The sequence below is a fragment of the Eubalaena glacialis genome, chromosome 15, assembly GCF_028564815.1.
Source record: "Eubalaena glacialis isolate mEubGla1 chromosome 15, mEubGla1.1.hap2.+ XY, whole genome shotgun sequence".
NCBI classification, from domain to species: domain Eukaryota; kingdom Metazoa; phylum Chordata; class Mammalia; order Artiodactyla; family Balaenidae; genus Eubalaena; species Eubalaena glacialis.
The window spans coordinates 62277863-62296262 of record NC_083730.1 but is presented as its reverse complement, the minus strand read 5'-3'; the positions used below and the strand labels follow the sequence as shown (position 1 = coordinate 62296262).

The window sequence follows — 18400 nt, the reverse complement described above, 5'->3', positions numbered from 1 at the left end:
ATTAAAAAATGAGCAGAAAACCTGAATAGACATTTTTCCAATGAAGACATAGAGATGGCCTACAGGCACGTGAAAAGATGCTCTACATCGCTAGTCATCAGATAAATGCAAATTAAAACTACAATGAGATATCACCTCACATCTGTCAGAATGGCTATCATCAAAAAGAACACAAATAACATATGTTGGAGAGGGTGTGGAGAAAAGGGAACCCTTGTACACTGTTGGTGGGAATGTAAATTGGTGCAGCCACTGTGGAGAACAGTATGGAGGTTCCTCAAAAAACTAAAAATAGAACTACCATATGACCCAGTGATTCCACCCCTGGGTATATATCCCCCCAAAATGAAAACACTAATTTGACACAATACATGTACCTCAATGTTCATAGCAGCATTATTTACAGTAGGAAAGACATGGAAGCAACCTAAGTGTCCATCAACAGATGAACGGATAAAGAAGATGTGGTACATACATACAATGGAACACTACTCAGACATAAAAAAGAATGAAATTTTGCCATTTGCAAAAACATGGATGGACTTGGAGGGTATTATGCTAAGTGAAATAAGTCAATCAGAGAAAGACAAATATTGTATGATATCACTTAAATGTAGAAAAACCAAACCAGTGAATACAACAAAAAAGAAATAGACTCACTGATACAGAGAACAAACTAGTGGTTACCAGTGGGGAGAGGGAAGGTGGGGAGCAAGATAGGGTAGGGGATTAAGAGGTACAAACTAGGGCTTCCCTGGTGGCGCAGTGGTTAAAAATCCTCCTGCTAATGCAGGGGACATGGGTTTGAGCCCATGTCCAGGAAGATCCCAAATGCGACGCAGCAACTAAGCCCATGCGCCACAACTACTGAGCCTGCACTCTAGAGCCCGCTCGCCACAACTACTGAAGCCCGCGCGCCTAGAGTCCCTGCTCCGCAACAACAGAAGCCACTGCAATGAGAAGCCCGTGCACCTCAACGAAGGGTAGCTCTCGCTCGCCGCAACTAGAGAAAGCCGTGCACAGCAACGAAGACCCAGAAAGGCAGCCAAAAAAAAAAAAAAAAAAGAGGTACAAACTACTCGATATAAAATAAATAAGGTACAAGAATATATTGTTTAACACAGGGAATATAGCCAATATTTTATAATAACTATAAATGGAATATAACCTTTAAAAATTGTGAACCACTACATTATACATCTGAAAATTACATAATATTGTACATCCATTGTACATCAATAATAAATAAATAAAAAAAATATCTATACAAGAAAGGGGGCTATTTTGATATATTTGGTGTGAGTTTCAGTCGAGCATTAATTTTAAGAGGCAGAGGGTAGCTGTTCGGGGATAGTCAACCCTTTCCTGGCATTCATTCCTCTTCCCTTTGTTCCCTGGAAGGAAGCTTAGTGACAAGACCCGCTGTGCTCAGCAGGGCCCAGTGACCCCTCCCATCTGGACTACCTTCTCAGGCCTGGAAGCCCCTGTCCCACACACGTGAGTGAAACCGAGCAGGACCCTATGGTCCTTCCCCCCACGTCCTCCACCTGCCTTTTGTCTGTAGAAAAACTTTAGCCAAAGAATAAGTTTAATCAGAGAAGTGAGAAAATGCAGAAACAAAGGAAAACAGTCCAACAAGACTAAACAATAATAGTTTAGTCATTAAGCACAGTCAAGGACATTCAGTTCCTCCTCAAGGGCTATAGATAATGTTCTGAGCCATCTCCTGTGAGCTGTCTTATAGATACTGAAACCTCCACCAGGTGGAAGAAGTTAACTACATGATGACCAGACTGTAGCCATGACATAAGCTGCCACAATTCCGAGAACTGGCCTCAAGGAAATGGGAACAAACCAACCCTGGAACTGAAGACTAACTGTACTTAAAGCAATCAAGACGACGCTGGTCAGACCACCCATGACCAATAACAAGACGACGGTCAAGGCTGACTGTGCTGTTTCTGCATGTAGCCCCCTCCCTCCGTCTCTGAAACCTCTTGCCCACTGATTGTCAGTTGCGGGGGAGTCGGCCTTTGGACAGGAGTCCCCCACCCTCACCCCGCCCAAGTTGCCGGCATCCAAAATAAAGCAAACTTTCCTTTCCAGCAACCTTGCCTCTTTACTGGCTTTTGAGCGGCGAGCAGCCGGACCCCGCTTTCGGTTTCACGAGGACGTTCTCACCCGCTGATGCTGTGGAGGCGGCACAGAGTTTCAGGGAGTCTCTTGTCCCCTGAAGGGGGCTTGAGGCGGATATTCCTCAGTTTGAAAGTCAAAGGCTGCATGTACAGACCATCCTTCCAGATGGTCCCGATAGGGTCTCTGCTGCTTCTGGAGCAGTGAGGATGGGGTAGCAGAGCGGCTGCACTGCAAGGGATTTACAGCACTGTTTATATGTTTATATTCACTACATAAATCTTGGTCCAAGTTTACTTTTTTGATTTGGGCATGCTTATCTCTGATCAGTCACAGGACATCATGAGATCAAGCAATTTTGCAAAGGTTCTGGAACTTGGTCCTGGCCCTGTCCTCACTGCATTACCCCGGCGCTTCCAAGGAGGCCCAGTCATCAGATGGGGCGTCAAAATCGTGATGCCCATGAGCGGCTTGTCACAGGTGGCCACCAAAAAGGGGAGTGTTCTGCTTTAAAGGCAGGTGAAAGCGACTGATGTGATTGCTTTGTTGACTCTCTAAATCAGTCTGGGTTTGAGTCCTTCCTCAGAGAATGCCACCCTCTTTAGGAGAGATAACGATTTTCATTTCCCCTCAGATGCAGATATTGCCAGGGTCTGAGATGTTAATACAACTCGAGAACTGTAATTTCCTCCACCTCTGTACCTGCCTTGGAAGAGTGATTTGTCGGTGAGCCTGTGCTAACAGTGCCCAGATCTTCAGAGATGAGCAAGGGTCCCCTTTGGAAAAAGGAATCCTTGAAACATCTAGAGAACAAATGGATGCATTTGCAGAAAGCGAGCTGCTCCTTTCCTTCTGGGACTAGCCAGAAAAGCTGACTTCCACTCACTTCTGGCCTGCATTACTGCAGTAGCTTCCTACCTGGTCACTTCACCTCCCTCTGGTTTATACACTTCTCCTAGGGCAAGCTTTTAAAAAAGCACGTGGGCATCTGCCATGTCCCTATTTGAAAACGTAGCAAGTCTCCCTACTGACAACAGGGCGGTCTTAAGGACCTAGAGACTTGACACGTGCCAGGCACCGGGTAAACAGGAAGTGCTCAGTCAGCGCTAGCAATCACTGTTGTTCTAACATCAGAGCTTCAGACTTCGATGACGGTAAATCCTTACTGACTTTGCTGCCATTTTTTGTTAGCGTCACCCTGACAATGTCCTTTCCATCGTTTTCCTCCGTGTTTTCCCTCCACGGATTCTATACAGCATTTAGAAATGGGGCGATTGTTGTTTTGTTCTTTCCTTTCTGTTAAAAAACAAACATCTTTTCCATGGTATTTCTTGGAGAGCTGTGAGTTTTAAAATGTCCTCACCTCACAAATCACAGCACAGATGCTCCATCAAATGTGACTGAAAATCTAAGGATACTTTTTTAGACATGACAGGCTTGGAAATGAACAAGTATAGCAGAAAAAGGAATTTTAATGAGAGGTTTGTGACTCTCTCTTTGACACCTATTCATTTATAAAACCTATCGGCACCATTCCCAGGCTCTTCCTGCAGGACCCGAGACACGAGGTTCACGGTAAAAATTTAGAAGGGAGGATTATTTTAGAAATTAGGAAACCAAGGTTAGAAATACCTTTTCTAACAGTTTATTGAAGAATAATTACATCTCAATGTATTCTGTCAGAAAGTTTAACTTCTCTTAGAAGCAAACATTCTTATTGAAAATTATAACATATTTTGAAATTGGAGTCATAGCTGCTTTCCTTTATTGACTGATGTTTGGACAAATGTCATTTCTTATTGAAAGTTGGGTATGGAGGTTCCCTAAAAAACTAAAAATAGAGCTACCATATGACCCAGAAATCCCACTCCTAGGCATATATCCAGAGAAAACCATAATTCGAAAGGATGCAGGCACCCCAATGTTCATTGCTGTACTATTTATAATAGCCAGGACATGGAAGCAACCTAAATGTCCATCGACAGAGGAATGGATAAAGAAGATGTGGTAAATATATACAGTGGAATATTACTCAGCCATAAAAAGGAACGAAATCGTGCCATTTGCAGAGACGTGGATGGACCCAGAGATTGTCTTACAGAGTGAAGTAAGTCAGAAAGAGAAAAACAAATATCATACAACATTGCTTATATGTGGAATCTAGAAAAATGGTACAGATGAACTTATTTGCAAAGCAGAAATAGAGTCACAGACGTAGAAAACAAACTTATGGTTACCAAGGGGGGCAGGGGTGGTGGTGGGATGAACTGGGAGATTGGGATTGACATATACACACTACTATGTATAAAACAGCTAACTAATGAGAACCTACTGTACAGCACAGGGAACTCTACTCAGTGCTTTGTGGTGACCTAAATGGGAAGGAAATCTAAAAAAGAAGGAGTATTTATATATGTATAGCTGATTCACTTTGCTGTACAGCAGAAACTAACACAACATTGTAAAGCAACTATATTCCAATAAAAATTAATAAAAAAATTTGGGGACACCATCACCCTAGATGTCCAGAGACTTCTTGTGACGGAAGTCTTGGCTCTGAGCCTTAGAATCTGGCTGTGAGGAGGAGACTGAAAACAAAGTCGAAACAGTGAGGCTGCACCAGGCAGGGCAGGAATCTTGGTGGAAGTTTCCATGTGCCGATCACCCCTCCCGAGAGAGGGAATCTCGAAAGGACTAACTCATCTCTCAAAGCAGATCAAACATTAGTGGCTAAAATCATCTTACCACAGACCTTGGGTGGAATGCTTTATTCATCTGCATGTGCTCCCTACAAACTGTCATCATCTTCTGAAGATGCGTTTGGTTTGGGAAGTCGCAGGTAGGTGGAGAGGAAGATGAAACAAAAATCCCGAAGGCACATGAGGTTGACAGAGTAGCCAGTATCACTCCACGAGCTCTTCCCAAGTCTCAGTCCCTGGGTCCCACCTTCGCTATTTCCCCTGTCCTCTCACCTCTTCCCTCTAATTTACTTATTTAAAGTATTATATATTTAAATGTTTATTTGGAAATGAGATTTCATATCACTTCAGTAAGTGGAAGGCCAAAACACACACCACAGGTTAAGATAACAGAAAAAGAAAAGGCAACAAACTCACAACAACGATATCAATCCTGCCTGGCAGTGCTGCTTAGCCACATTCTGAGCCCGAGGCCTCTTCTTCCTCGGGAGAGAAAGATGCTCTAGCCCCAAACACAGGCTCATGGATGAATCAATCAAAGGACCAAAAGAACCAACTGGACAGGCATTCATTTCCTCACCCTGTGTCTCAGCACTGTTTATTCCTCATGAGTGGACCTCCTAAGAGCCACCTGGAACAGCATCCGCTGCTTGCATTTCACACTTGGGGGGAACTCTGAATTCACCTTCAATCTTGGCTCCCAACACAGGGTGCAGAAGAGGAAAGAGCATGGGATCTAGGACCAGAAGACTAGCCTTGGAATCCCAGCTCTGACTGATTCCTAAGCATGTGGCCACAGGCCAGTTACTGAATTTGTTTTTTTTATTTATCCAATCGGAATACTCTAATAATTTAAATTATTTAACAGCATTGCTTTCAGTATTCAAACCAATGAATGTCAGTTAAGGGAACATGTAAGGAGCTTATACACATTAAGTGCCCTACAACTGTCATGTAATCAGTACAATGCATGTCATGCACAGGGCATTTGAGCATGAAGGCCAGTCTCCTCCCCTACCAGGCGCCCCACGGGGTGGAGCTGAGCCTCTGCGCATCCTTGGTGCCCAGCATCCACCTGGCACATAGGCGGAGCTCTGTAAGTATTAGTGAGCGAACAGGTGACAATTATAAATCAGAAGATTCCTACATTACAAGTGTATATGAATTTAATATTTTTGAGGCTTGGTTCTTTAAAAAGTTTTTAAAAAATTATAGGCTTTTATCTGGTTTTAAATAAATTACTACCATGATGAAGAGAGTACTACTGACCCAGAGAACTATATTCAATATCCTGTGATAAACCATAATGGAAAAGAATATGAAAAAGAATATGTACGTATAACTGAATCACTTTGATGTATACCAGAAAAAAAATTAAAAAAAAAAATAGAGTACTACTGAAGCGTCACAGTTTACAATGGAGGGCATTGAACTCAGAATTTTTAAAATTCCACCAATGTTCTTTAGTGTAATTTCTGTTTTTTTTTTTTTTGGATCACAATCTGCTGAAAGGATAACAATTAGTTTAAGTGAACCAAGGTCAGATGTTAAAAGGAAGTAGCAGAAAGTGTATTTAGAACGTGCTGATGCTTTAAAAACTGAGGACTTGGCCCTAATTCAAGGAACCAGATATTAGATTAAAACCTTGGGTGCACGCGGTTCAATTTTTTATTTAGAACTACAAGGTTTGGGATTAAACTAAAAATGAGATGCTTAATGCTATTAGAAGTACTTCCTCAAAACATTTTAGAGAAGGCAAGAGAGTTGAAAGTAAAGTAAACTCAAGGGTCAATACTGAAATGCAAACAACAAAGATCTAATGCCCTTGGAGGACCTATATTAACATCTCCATCATAAGACAGAATGAACTTTCACATGATCGTCAGAGACTGTTGTTTCAGCAAAGTAGATTTCTGAAAGGGGATTTGAATTTTTGCCAAGAAGAAGTGTGGGGAGGAAAAAACTTTGGCTCAAAATATTTTGATTACATAATTCTTTTAGTGAAATCACCGTAAGCTCTCAATTTAGTAATAGTAATAAGAATGCCAGATAATATTAAATAAATGACATTAATAATAATACAAGATAAGTGCAGCATATTTGCTAAGTTCTAAGTACTATTCTAGGTGCTTTACCCATAATATCTCATAGATATTATTACCCATAATAATAAAGCCTTATTATTATTATTATCCATGATAATATGTATGTTATTTATCTAAAACATCTCATAGACATCTTTTCTTTACAGAAACGAATCCTTCATGCATTTTCTTATTACAGCTTTTACTTATGCTCAGGGAAAGAGATTTCAGTATATTCATAAAAGTCAACTTTATTATTATTATCACCAGTGAGTTAAGAAATAATTATGTTAGTAACCAATACCTTTGAATTTTAAATTATACCAAAAAATAAATTTTGAAAAATTGTTTATCTTGAAATAATTCTAGGTTCACAGGAAGCTGCAAAAATAGCTCAGAGAGGTCCCAGTTACGCCTCAGTTTTCCCCAGTGGTTACTAATGGTTACTACATAACCATAGTGTAATACCGAAACCAGGAAACAGAAGTTGAAACAATGTAGGTGCCATTTTATTGGGAGAGTTTAAGTTTTCATTTCTCTGTAATGAATGCCCGGGAGTGTGATTGCTAGGTTGTATGCTAAGTGTATGTTTAATTTTTTAAGAAACTGCCAAACTCTTTTCTGGCATGGCTGTCCCATTTTACATTCTCTGGTAATTTATGAGAGATCCAAGGCCTCCACATTCTAACCTGCATTTGGTACTGTCCCTATTTTTTATTTTAGCTGTTCTATTATGTGTGTGTAACTCTTCATGATTTTAATTTGCATTTTATTAATGGCTGATCATGGTATCTTTTCATGTGTTTATTTGCCCTCCGTGTATCCTCTTTGGTGAAGTGTCTTCCATGTCTTTATCCATTTTCTAATTGGATTGTTTGCTTTTTTACTGTTGAGGTTTGAGAGTCCTTTATATTTTCCAGATACAAGTCCTTTGTCAAATATGTGGGTTGCAAATATTTTTCTCAGTCTAGAGCTAGTCTTTTTATCCTTTTAGGATCATCTGCCACAGAGCAAACGTTTTTAATTTCCATGAAGTCTATTTTCTTGACTTTATTTCTTTTATGGATCATGCTTTTGGTGTGACATCTAAAAACTGGTCTCCAAACCTCAGGTCCTCCCAAAATAACTTTTATTGGATTTAAAACACTGTGGAAATCTGTAATGCCTGACAATTAATCACTAAATCGAATAGTAATGAATGCTGAAACGTGGAAATTGCATCAGAGACGGCAGTGTTTAGTGTTAGCACGTAAGTTGGGAGATGCCTTCGTGAATGTGTCTGAGGACCCCACAAGGCTTTCTAGGACGACCTTGGGTTCCCTCCCTTCCCTGCTTCCTTCTCTGCCTCTGAATGAATTGGGAGGTGGCCCCCATTTCCCAGGGTTACTGTCTGTGACCTGCATCCTTTCTAGAGGAAGGAGGATGTTGCAGACAAGGCTGAGGCAAAAGAAGCTGCTGACTGTCAGTCCAAGGCTCAGTCGAGCTCCCTAAACAAGGCAAAGGCTCCATCCCTGCTGTTCGGCTCCCCGGGGGCACCAGCCACATGGGAAGCATAAGCAACACACATGGCCATGGCCACAGCACTGGAGAGAGCATCTTCTGTCATCCCAGGAGGGCCAGGCTCTGCTGATGTGGGGGTCAGGAAGGTGAACCCTGCAACACGCATCCTACCGTAGGCTGAGGAGAAGACAAAACAGATCTAGAGGAAGACAGGGGAAAGAAGGAGAGCTCTGTGGATCTGCCGGGATGCGCAAGAGCCCAGCTGTGCTAAGGAACAAGTGGGAAAGGCCGAGAAAGGAACAAGGAAGGAAGAAGTAAAAAGGAGAGAATGGAAGCAACGTTGACGTACGTCCAAGACAAGGGCACGACAGTGGCCTTCTATGCCTTCCTATGATCCAATTCCGTGGGGTGTGGTGTGGCTCTAACAGGGGGGCCCTTCCTGGCCTTGCCTAGCAAAGTTGATCTAACTGTTACAACTCAGCTCAAACCTACCTCTTCCGTGTGTTTTCTTCTCTAGTTTCCAATGATCTTCCCCCCCCCCCCAAATTCCATTATAGCTGTCAGTATGTGCCACTTAAGTTTTCTTTACAGATCTGATATGTGGCATTTTATGTTATTTTCATCACCACGGTTAGGTTAAATTATGTGTTGCCCCAAGAGAGGGTCCATATCCCCCCTTTTAACTTGGCACAAAGCACGTGGCAGTAGTATGCTTGTTGCAAGGATCACCTTAATGACTCTCAAAGCCTTTGAGCACGGCCCTTCCAGACCTAAAAGGTTATGGCAGTTCTATGACAATGAAAAGGTTCTATGTCCCTGAGGACCCCATCAGGCTCTCCAGGACACATGCCCTCCCTGCAGGTGACATGCAGAACTAGAGACACAACCTGCAATTTCTGCTTCTCTGAACATCTCTTCCATAGCGAGCATTCATACGCTTAATTTTTTTGGAGGTGCATTATCACTGATTTCTTCGTTGAGCCGTAGTTCATACAAAGCAGGGAGACATTCTGCCCCAACACTATGGTCCTGTGATGTGTGGACTGAAACAGACCCACTCACAGAGGCAGACACGCCCCACCACCATAGCCTTCAAGACACAGCATCAAACAAAAGGAAATGTGGTCCATGGGCTTACGATGGCTATTACCCCACTCCTCAGCTAGGGCTTATTTTGCAGTGATATAGGGTGGGCAACTCTGGCAGCTAGAATTAATTAAGAACTGTACGGGGATGCTTAAGAGCCAGCGGCAATCTGCAGAGTCCTGGAAGTTAATTAAGGGTCAGAAAAGGGTCTTGCTGCTTTCTCCAGCTCTGCCTGCTATGTGGGGCCTCCGAGTTATGAAGTCTTACACGTACACTGATGTTTCCATTTCATAGTCCTGGCACTAGATGATGACCTCAAGAGAGGGCATTATTGCATGGTCATCCTTTCAAAATGCTCACATTGAGATCATCCTTGACAGATGAGAGCATTTTCCAGGATACATCATCTTGGAAAAGGGGATTTCATAATCTTCCTAATGAGCTTGTCTATTTAGACATGCTTTCAAAGAAGCAGTTACAAAACCACTTTGGAAAAGAAGTAAACGGACATGGATGGACGTGGAGATGATCATACTAAGGGAATTAAGTCAGACAGAGAAAGACAAATATCACATGATATCACTTAATTGTGGAATCTAAAAAAAAAAACAACAAAAATGAACTTATTTATAAGACAGAAACAGACTCACAGACCTAGAAAACAACCTTATGGTTACCAGAGGGGAAAGGCAGGGGGAGAGGTAAATTAGGAGTTTGCGACTAAGATTTACACACTACTATACATAAAATAGTTAACCAACAAGGATCTACTGTATAGCACAGGGAACGATACTCAATATCTTGTAATAACCTACAGTGGAAAAAAATTGGAAAAAGAATATATATATGTAAGTGTATATACATATATATGTACATATAACTGAATCACTTTGCTGTACACCTCAAACTAACACACCATTGTAAACCAATTTAAAAAAAAGAAGTAAACAGTGCATGTTATCTACAGAAATACATCTCTGGGTGGAAAACCAGGGCAAGAAAAAGAATGACCACTTCAATACGTAGGAGAGTTTGGGGTTACTCAGGACGTGCTGATGCCAGCATCACTGGCGAGCTCACTTCTTACTTCTGTACCCATCCACCTGAGGGTGACATGAGAATGCTGTGGGTTACAAGAGGATGCTGTGGGCCATGGCTCCGTTCTTATCATCAGCAGCTACACGTGACTTTGCACGTACCCAAGAACTTCAGGTGAACTTATAAGCAATTACATTTCCACCAAAATGTATAATGTGATCAGGTCTTTCATTTATTTATTTTTTCATTTGCCTCTGCTCTCACTGTCTCCTGCAGCAAATCTCTCAATCAGAAGTGAAGGTGGAGGCTTAATGGCATTATGTATAATTTAGTTTTCTGCAATGGGTCTCCTCACTTTCTGTTCTGCAGAAGCTTAGGAGAGCATGGCAGTTTATCAGACTTACAAGGACACTGAAGATATATATTTCAGCTCTACCTTTTTGTCCTATGACTTCTTTCATTAGAACCGTGTCCTCGAGTTAAATTAGCTGCTGTAAAGTATTACAAATATTCAGCCTAGAAGACAGCCGATGTTTTTGTTTTTTGCATTGCTCCCCAAATAAGAACTTTTAGGAAGCTTTGACTGCTATATAAATACTATGTTTACAAAGACTCCAGACCTTTCCTTTTCATTAGAGATTGATTTAGGTGGTTTCTTGGATTACATAGGGGGTATGTACTGAGATGCATATAGGAGGCTGGCCAAAAAAGAACTAAAGAAGGAGTGTGTGCCACCCATTCAGAACATCATAATGAAACATTACATATTGAGAGACCAAAATCCTACTGTGCAGACATGCTTATGGTTTTCCATAGTTTTTTTCCCTATCCTACTTTTTTTTCCTACTAATGTGAAGTTACAGGCACAAAAAATATATTGCCTTTTCCACTTAAATCATTGTTACCTGAAGATTCACTTACTGTGCTAGAGGCAGAAACTATTTCAAAAGCCGTAGCACTTCTGGCAGCCTACCTATGATATTCGGTGGACCACTTCCCAGCTCATCACGCCATGAGAACTTAAAACACACAAAGCCACACATTCACAACACACCCCCCCACACACAAAAAAGCATGCTTTTAAAAATCCTGGTCACTTTAAGCTTTGCCTTTACCCTGGAGGATTTTACTTAGTTAGATTTTGAAAGTTGTATAATTGGAAGACTGACTTTTGAAATACGTTTATTTCTACATATGGAACATCGACAAAATCATTTCGATGTCTCTTTTCCACTGTTCCTTTACTCGATCACACCTATTGCACTTACTGGGAAAAACTATTACAATGTTTAAGTGCAATATGGCATCCCGTGGGTGGCCAGGGCCAAAGGACAAACGCCCTGGCTCTCTTTAGCTTCCTTCCTCTGGCCCCTTGAGTATTAACTGGAGCAAATCTACACTTACATCTGACTCTTAACACCTTCAAATAAAGTGAAAATCGTACACACAGAATGAATAAAACAAGGTCAGTTTACAAGATGAAAGTTCTACATCAACACCATATAGTCATGTAGTCAGGAAACTTAATTTCCAACATTTCTACCGTTTCTTTATACTTTAGGAAATTGTGACCTGCCATTCATCCCAATGAGTAGAAAGTTGTCAAGCTTTCTGGGTGTCTGACGTACATAGGATCCCTGTTCCAACTGCCCGATCTTTCCTACCTCTTCACATTTTAAGGGTCGAAGTGTGGGGGAAATAGGGAGGGAGACCCTGACTCCCTGTTGCGTCCAGAAGGTGCAGCTGTCCGGGTTCAAATCCAGCAGCCGCGTGAGCTTTGTGACACGGGTAAAAGATGAACCTCCCTAAGCCTCAGTTTCCTCCTGTCCAGAGTGGGAGGGTGTGGTGAGCCTTAAATCAGATAATGTGTGGAAGGGCTTCACCCAGTGTGGCCCCTGGCTGATGCTTAACCAGTGTCACTTGCTATTTCGACAAGAAGGTTGATTATTCCAACCTCCACCATGAAGACGCCCGCTACCTGGTTCTAATAATTTTCAAAACCATGAAATTATAATGATTGGTTGTCAAACTTGGGCACCACTGGTCTGTGTTGACACATCATCAGACAGTCCTGTAAAAGGTCCCTCGCCCCAGACAACCACCCTGCCTACTAGGGGCTGAGCATAGTGCCGGACAGTGCGGAGACCACACCAAAGAGCAGACGGCCTCGTCCTCCGAGGAGCTACAATCCAGGGGTCACAGTCACGACACAGACAGTAGAGGGTAACAGCGGTATGTAAAGAGAGGGTGAATTACGTGGCGCAGACCCTCACGTGCGGTAAAGGTTTGGAGAAATCAGGTAGGGCTTGACGGGTGGGTGGGGAAGCTTCATGGAGACTGGGCTCCAAGCACAGGCAAGCGACGGCTGCAACAAAGACAGAGGCGTGGAAATGAGGGAGGAGATGCTCTGCCCCAAGTGAGGCATCTTTACCACAGAGAAAAGGCTACAAGGAGGCGTGGGCTGAAGCTTGCTATTGGCAGTCATCACCACCCAGTGCTTTAGACACTGGGGGTTCCAAGCACAGGGGAGTGAACAATATTTCAACGTGACACAGGAAATTGAAGCCTGGTGGTGGTCTAATAACTGATTCCATCAGAGATGGTGGCTCAAAGCTCTGGCAGTGATCCAAGAATGGAGGGGCCCAGTTCCAGAACACAGGAAAAAGGTCTATTTGTATATTTATGCATATACATGGATGCACACACAGAATATCATTCCCACAACAGTCCTATGGGGAGACATTAACCCCTTCTTCTAAATGAGGGATTGGAGGTTTTGAGAGGCACCAGAAGGGGGCACCCAGAGCAGAGTGTGCCCTTGCGTCAGCAGCACAAGGAGGATGCCGGGATTTTTTTTTTTTTTAAATGGGTGTGTCTTCACTACTATATTTAAAATAGATAACTAACAAGCACCTACTGTATAGCACGGGGAACTCTGCTCAGTATTCTGTAATAACCTAAATGGGAAAAGAATTTGAAAAAGAATAGATACTTGTACATGTATATAACTGAATCACTTTGCTGTACGCCTGAAACTAACACAACATTGTCAATCAACTATACTCCAATATAAAATAAAAATTTTTTAAATGGGTGTGTCTTATATTTAGCAACCAGCACAGCAAAGCTGACTGAGGAAGAGCTGGATGACGCGGGGCCTGAACAGACGTAACAGGGGCCTTATTTGAAATGTCTTAAGATGTTTAGACTTTCTGCCCTTATTCATGCCTCATCTAAACGGCCAACAATTCCTTTACTTACCTGCTCTCCTATTTGCTTTTCTGCAAAGGTCCGAACACAGGAGAGTCTCTTGGAGGCATTAAAGTCTTTCCTTTTTCATTATTAGCCTCCTCATAAACCAAATGGACACATCTGAAAGCCGATGCTGTGATTTTTATCATCCATTTAATCATGATTTTAAAATCCAGTCCTAATTTTTAGAGCATCACTTTCTCACAGAACATACCATCGCAGGTTGCAGAAAAAACACATTTTCCACAGTGACTTTGGTTGAAGGAGAATCATACGTTCCGTAAATTAAGGGGAGACCCCGCTAGTGGTCCTTCAACACACGATTCCGGAATGGTGTCTGATGTCAATCAAAATCCCAATGAGCTCTGCCTTGATTAATTATGTATGCAGGCTCTTGACAATGACACTGCACGACAGAGAACTCTGACTCCTGCCTATCCTTGCTCAAAGTTTCCTAACTTTGCCCAGCAGTGGTGCCCAGGCTCTTACCTGAAGGCTCTGAATGTCTAACAGTACTTCTGAGGGTCTTTGTGGGAAAAAGTGTTTACAGGTTTAATTATGGAACAAATGCTCAGAGGTATGTCATTCTGAAAAATGGTCTTCCAAGAGCAATGCCAGCCCAGTTCAAGCACTGATTAAATTATTTGACATAATTGCTAGTTCACAAGAATTGTGACAGCCACTACTCAATTTCTGGGGGAAAACTATTGGGGAGAGTCACATGGGAAAAGCATTGGAAAAGCAATTATGAAGAATCATTTATTTTATGGGAACACTGATGTCAAATATTGGCATTTTAAAAATAAAAAAAAGCAGTAAAGTTACCTGACCAAGGCAGTAATCATGGCTAGAACTCAAACTCATAAATTAAAAAATTTTATTTAGTGCAAAAGAGATCAAATGCCATGTTCTGCAACCCACCCTATGCTGTTTAAAATGGTTAAGAGGTCAGTGGCGTTAATGAGATCTGTGACAGGCTATAAACAAAAAGTTGACAAGAAAATTGGACATCGAGATCCTAAACAAAACATAAACCACTGAAAACTCTATGAAAGATTTACTCCCCACCAACAAGGCGTGGAGCAGCATGACAATGTGCGCCGCCCACCAGCACCGCCCACCAGCTCCGCCCACCAGCGCTGCCCACCAGCGCCGCCCACCAGCTCCACCCACCAGCACCACCCACCAGCTCCATCCACCAGCACCGCCCACCAGCTCCGCCCACCAGCTCTGCCCACCAGCACCGCCCACCAGCTCCGCCCACCAGCACCGCCCACCAGCTCCATCCACCAGCGCCGCCCACCAGCGCCGCCCACCAGCTCCATCCACCAGCACCGCCCACCAGCGCCACCCACCAGCGCCGCCCACCAGCTCTGCCCACCAGCGCCGCCCACCAGCGCCGCCCACCAGCTCCGCCCACCAGCTCCATCCACCAGCGCCACTCGATGCTCGGGTCAGTGGGAGCCCTGCAGACAGTCAGAACTAACACGCAGAGGAGTTTCAAAAGGGCCAGGGAAAATGGGCAAACGACACGGGGCTTCTCAGCAAAGTACTTTTCTATCAGTTTTAAATTGTTTATCCAGGTCCATTTTCTCCTCTTTCCTGCTCACCAGACTTACAGTACAGGCTGAATTGTTTTTAAATACAGGCAGCCTTGAACTGCACATACAACTTATAAAATGACCCATCCAGACCAACTGTCACCACTGTACCTGCTGATTCCCCTCCAACCTCTGACAACTGAGGAGATGTTTTCACCGGGATGATCTTGTTTAAAAATTAGTGCTTTTACAACCTAAAAGCTCATTAACAGATGAATGGATAAAGAAGGTGTGGTCCATACATACAATGGACTACTACTCAGCCATAAAAAAGAATGAAATAATGCAATTTGCAGCAACATGGATGGACCTAGAGATTATCCTACTAGACGAAGTAAGTCAGAAAGAGGACAAATACCATATGATATCACTTCTATGTGGAATCTAAAATATAACATAAATGAACTTATCCACGAAATATAAATAGACTCACAGACATAGAGAACAGACTTGTGGTTGCCAAGGGGGAGGGGGGAATAGGGGAGGGATGGACTGGGAGCTTGGGATTAGCAGATGCAAACTAGCACATATAGAATGGATAAACAACAGGGTCCTACTATATAGCACAGGGAACTATATTCAATATCCTGGGATAAACCATAATGCAAAAGAATATGGAAAAGAATATATATATATATATATATATATATATATATATATATATATATATATATAACTGAATCACTTTGCTGTACAGCAGAAACTAACACAACATTGTAAATCAACTATACTTCCATAAAATAAATTAAAAGAAGAAGAAAACACCAAAAAAATAAATTAGAGCTTTTATACACAGCTCCGAAGGCCCAGCAGTGGAAGGAAGAGAGGAAGGAACGAAGCTGCGATGGGAGATGTGTGTGCTTGGCTCAAGTCCAGGCTGCAGGCAGTGATGAGAGAGAGGAAGAGGGATGGTGAGCCCAGGGAAGCAGGAAAGAAGAGGTGACAAAGCACAGGGAGCATATGGGAACATACTATCCCATTTTCCAAAAGCACTGTGATTCAGAGGGACATCGGGGCTCATGTGAATGATGAAGACCAGAGAGATCCACATATGAAAGGGAAATTAGACAGGGATGCTCAGTCCATCTACATGTACATCCTGTGTGGAAAGGTGATGAGCAGAACTGGGGGGTCTGCAATCAGAGGGGAGAAACACAAGTGGCTACAGCAGAAAGGATCTCTGGTAATGGGAAGGTGGTGGCCGAGAGTGACGACTGCCATCAGTAACAAATGCCATCAGTAACCAACAGCAAAGGGGGGCAGAGGCCCCACTGTACGGGAAGCACGCCACCACGGTTATTAGCCTGCAACCCTGCAGCCACTGGAACTACATGACGACCAGGTTGAAAACATGGTTTTAGGATGTAAGAAAGATATGTGGTCTTTGGTAGGTGCCTAATTACTCCTGGAGGAGAAAACAAAAAGGGATGGTCTTAAGAATAGCAACCAAAGGGGGAGGGGCAAGATGGCGGAAGAGTAAGACGCGGAGATCACCTTCCTCCCCACAGATACATGAGAAATACATCTACACGTGGAACTGCTCCTACAGAACACCCACTGAACGCTGGCAGAAGACGTCAGACCTCCCAAAAGGCAAGAAAATCCCCACGTATTTGGGTAGGGCAAAAGAAAAAAGAAATAACAGAGACAAAAGAATAGGGACGGGACCTGCACCAGTGGGAGGGAGCTGTGAAGGAGGAAAGGTTTCCACACACTAGGAAGCCCCTTCGTGGGCAGAGACTGCGGGTAGCAGAGGGGGGAAGCTTCGGAGCCACGGAGGAGAGCGCAGCCACAGGGGTGCGGAGGGCAAAGCGGAGATTCCCGCACAGAGGAGCGGTGCCGACTAGCACTCACCAGCCCGAGAGGCTTGTCTGCTCAGCCGCCGGGGCGGGCGGGGCCTGGGAGCTGGGGCTCGGGCTTCGGTGCTAGCCGGGAGGGAGTCCGGGAAAAAGACTGCAGCTGCCAAAGAGGCAAGAGAATTTTTCTTGCCTCTTTGTTTCGCGGCGCGCAAGGAGAGGGGATTCAGAGCGCCGCCTAAACGAGCTCCAGAGACGGGCGCGAGCCGCGGCTATCAGCGCGGATCCCACAGCAACAGGGACGCAGAGGGAAAAACGGAGAGATTCCCGCACAGAGGCTCGGCGCCGAGCAGCACTCACCAGCCCGAGAGGCTTGTCTGCTCACCCGCCGGGGCGGGCGGGGGCTGGGAGCTGAGGCGCGGGCTTCGGTCGGATCCCAGGGAGAGGACTGGGGTTGGCTGCGTGAACACAGCCTGAAGGGTCTAGCGCACCACAACTAGCCGGGAGGGTGCACGAGAAAAAGTCTGCAGCTGCCGAAGAGGCAGGAGACTTTTTCTTACCTCTTTGTTTCGCGGCGTGCAAGGAGAGGGGATTCAGAGCGCCACTTAAACGAACTCCAGAGACGGGCGCGAGCCGCGGCTATCAGCGCGGACCCCAGAGACGGGCATGAGACGCTAAGGCTGCTGCTGCCGCCACCAAACAGCCTGTGGGCGAGCACAGGTCATTCTCCACACCGCCCCTCCCGGGAGCCTGTGCAGCCCGCCACGGCCAGGCTCCCGTAATCCGGGGACAACTTCCCCGGGAGAGCGCACGGCGTGCCTCAGGCTGCTGCAACGTCACGCCGGCTTCTGCCGCCGCAGGCTCGCCCCGCCTCCTCCGTACCGCTCCCTCCCCCCGGCCTGACTGAGCCAGAGCCCCCGAATCAGCTGCTCCTTTAACCCCGTTCTGTCTGGGCGGGGAACAGACGCCCTCAGGCGACCTACATGCAGAGGCGGGTCCAAATCCAAAGCTGAACCCCGGGAGCTGTAGGAACAAAGAAGAGAAAGGGAAATCTCTCCCAGCAGCCTCAGAAACAGCGGATTAAAGCTCCACAAACAACTTGATGTGCCTGCATCTGTTGAATACCTGAATAGACAACGAATCATCCCAAATTTAGGAGGTGGACTTTGGGAGCAGGATATATTAACTTTTCCCCTTTTCCTTTTTTTTGT

The 18400-nt window shown here is 44.2% G+C and overlaps 1 protein-coding gene across 2 annotated transcripts in view; it reads right to left on the bottom strand.

The window, feature by feature from the left end:
* The window catches only part of PTPRM (protein tyrosine phosphatase receptor type M), a 761903-nt gene that overhangs the window by 111799 nt on the left and 631704 nt on the right, over nucleotides 1-18400 (bottom strand). The window lies entirely within an intron of this gene.